The sequence below is a fragment of the Pteropus medius genome, unplaced genomic scaffold (assembly GCF_902729225.1).
Source record: "Pteropus medius unplaced genomic scaffold, Ma_sr-lr_union100, whole genome shotgun sequence".
NCBI lineage: Eukaryota > Metazoa > Chordata > Mammalia > Chiroptera > Pteropodidae > Pteropus > Pteropus medius.
In genome coordinates this window covers 24,305,373-24,308,606 of record NW_024344240.1, presented here as the reverse complement: position 1 = coordinate 24,308,606, position 3,234 = coordinate 24,305,373, and the positions used below count along the sequence as shown (strand labels likewise).

The following is a 3,234-nucleotide window of genomic DNA, read 5'->3' as shown; positions in this document are numbered from 1 at the left end:
AAATCTGAGAGTAAAGAGCAGTGTAAACATTCTCATAATTGTGTAAACTACATTAACAGTTCCTCAAACACAGGTTAGATAACATAACCCTGGGGAATGAGCACAAGACTGAGACCTTCATTACCAGCTGTATTTCTAACTTGTTGTTCAACTATAGCCTATGCATTAGTTCTTGTTACACTTTGATATTTTCACTAATAAAATGAAGATGTCTGTTAACACATTGTTTAAATGAACATATAGGAAACAGAACTCTATAAATGTGCTTACCGATAGGAAGGGTGGTAAATAGTTCTGGGAACTAAGAAGACTTCACATTTATCTGTAATAATTCACTTCTTCTGTATGAAAAAAAGATAAAGCAAATGACAAAATGTTTAACATTTATTATTTGTAGTTGATATGTGCATGGATGTGTATTAGCATCTTCTCCGAACACTTTTTGTTGTTTATAAAAATCGGCTTTATTGAAGAATACATACAAAAAAAACACACCAATTTGTGGGTGAAAAGGGGTACTACAGAAAGTATCCTTACATGGTAATCTGATAATAAATTCCTATTTGGGCAGGATATGATGGATAATCATACCAAAGGCATGTAACTTCTTTAGTAAAAGGCTTATCTTTCCCTTAAGTAAACCCTGTTCGTTGTTTTTGTGCATCTAGGTTAACACATTTTTTATTTTGCTGCCTAAAGCTTTATTGTTTCAATTTTGTCCAAGGCATGAGAGAGGGCCCCAGGGTGGTTAGAAGACTGTCTAGTGGTTATAGGGAGAGGGTCAGGAACAAGACCAACACCAGGGGTATGCAGAGGGGCCCTCAAAAGCCTCTGGGCTCCAAAGGCTTCTAATCATGCTTGAGGATGAGCCTTTTGAAAAGATACTCATCCAGCCCAGTGCGGAGGTTAGCCAGGTGGTTGCCCATCTTCTTGATGAGTTTTACCTCCTCATCCAGGAAGTGACTCTACAGGAAGTCACAGAGATGGGGATCTGCATGGGCAGAACCCAGTGTATGCAGTTCCAAAAAAGGCCTACTTCAGTTTCTTCTCCATGACCATGGCAGCTTCCATGGCATCATGAGTTTTACCCCACTCATCTTGGGAAGGCTTCTGCAGGTCCTGGAAGAGGACACAGCCGCCACACTGATTTTGCATCTTCAAGAGATGCTCAGCGCCCTTGCGTTTCTCCTCTCCCAACTCGCAAAAGAAGTGGCCCACGTCTTCTAGAGCCACATCGTTGCAATAGAAATAGAAGCCCACAGAGAGATAGGTGTAGGAAGCCTGCAGATGTAGGTTGACCAGGCAATCAATGGCAGCTTCCACTTCAGTGGAATAATTCTGACGGATTTGAGAGCTCATGGTTGCTCAGCAATAAGGAGTTAAGCTCAAAAAATGGTGTCGGCTGGTCTCAGAGGCCAAGAATGGCTGACACAGTTCCAAAGGCTGTGCCTGGTAAAGAGGTTGGAGAGTGGTTGGAGGCTGGAAGAAGGGGTCCGTTCTATCCAAACACTGTTGAAGCAAGAGATAGATCTGAGGAACTGCCAAGGGCACTGCCTACCATACCTTTGAAATAAGCATAACCACTCACTAGGGAGCACATAATCTTGTTAACTACTCTGTAATCCAATCCCCACCTTGCTTTCTCCACCTTCTTGTGATCTTCCTTCTTAATTCCAAATGCATAAAGAAACAGCAAAATGTCATTCTCTGCAGCATTTGAGATCTTGCTTCCCAGCAATTGTCATCAGTTTGGCACAAATAAATTCTTATAACAATTCTTTATAGGTGTGGACTTTCTTATGTCAACAAGGGATATTCATCACATTTGATTCATCTAGACTGTGCACATAAAGTTTGGTTTTCCATAGAGGTTTGTTGAGACTCTTCAGATCTCAAAGGAAAAATTAAAATTAACATTGGAAATCATGCCTCTGAGGCCAACAAGCCCCAGGACACTCAGCCTCCAATTAAAAACTAAAAGTACAGATTTTTCACAGAACTGGAACAAATAATCCTAGAATTTATGTGGAACCACAAAAGACCCTGAATATCCAAAGCAATCTTAAGAAAGAAGAACAAAGTTGGAGGTATCGTGCTTTCTGGTATCAAACTATATTACAAGGCTATGGTAATCAAACCACTTGGTACTGCCATAAGAACAGACACATAGATCAAAGAAACAATAGAGAGTTCAGAAATAAACCCATGCCTATATGGTCATTTAATAAACCTATGACAAAGGCAGAAATATACAATGAGGTAAAGTCAGTCTCTTCGATAAACGATGTTGAGAAAACTAGACAGATATATGCAAAAAATGAAACTAGACCATCTTCTTACATCATATACAAGAATAAACTCAAAGTGGATTAAAGACTTAAATGTAAGACCAGAAACCATAAAACACCTAGAAGAAACCATAGGCAGTAAACTCGCTGACATTACTCTTAATAATATTTTTGTTGATATATCTCCTTGGGCAAGGGAAATAAAATTAAAAATAAACAAATTGGACTACATCGAAATAAAGTTTTTGCACAGCAAAGGAAACCACCAACAAAATGAAAAGAAAACCTACTGAATAGGAAAAGATATTCACCAGTGATACATTTGATAATGGGTTAAATCCAAAATTTATAAAGAACTCATATAACTTAATGGCAAAAAAAAAAAAAAAAATTAAAAAAAATGCAACTAAAAAATGGGAAGAGGATCTGCATAGACATTTCTCCAAAGAGGAAATACAGTTGGCCAATAGGCATATGAAAACATACCCAACATCAGTGAAATGCAAATTAAAACCACCTCACATTTGTCAGAATAACTCAACAAATAATAAGGATGTGATGAAAAGAGAACCCTGGTGCACTGTTTTTGAGACTGCAAATTGGTACAGCCACTATGGAAAACATTTTGGAGGTTCCTCAAAAAGTTAAAAATAGAACTAGCTACCTTATGACCTGTTGTAGCCGCCAGCCCCCGAAAGACACACAGACCACCAGAAATCGGTGAGTCATAGGAAACACGCTCTTTATTCAGCCAGCTGGGTCTGCCAGGGGTACACAGACCCCAAATTAAGCAGCACCGAAATGTAGAGGTATAGGGTTTTTAAGCCCTACAACCCATTCCTCATTCTGTCTTAAACACAAAGGTCTATTTTTCTTCTATTCGCTACCTGTCAACCCACTGGTCAGGTGTGCAAGCGGGAGTACAGAAGCAGAAAGCTTATTGTTA

General features: G+C 39.1%; 1 pseudogene; it reads right to left on the bottom strand.

The window, feature by feature from the left end:
• Positions 1-488: 488 nt before the first annotated feature.
• On the bottom strand, positions 489-2,337 carry LOC120607443 (ferritin light chain-like; annotated as a pseudogene).
• Positions 2,338-3,234: the final 897 nt, after the last annotated feature.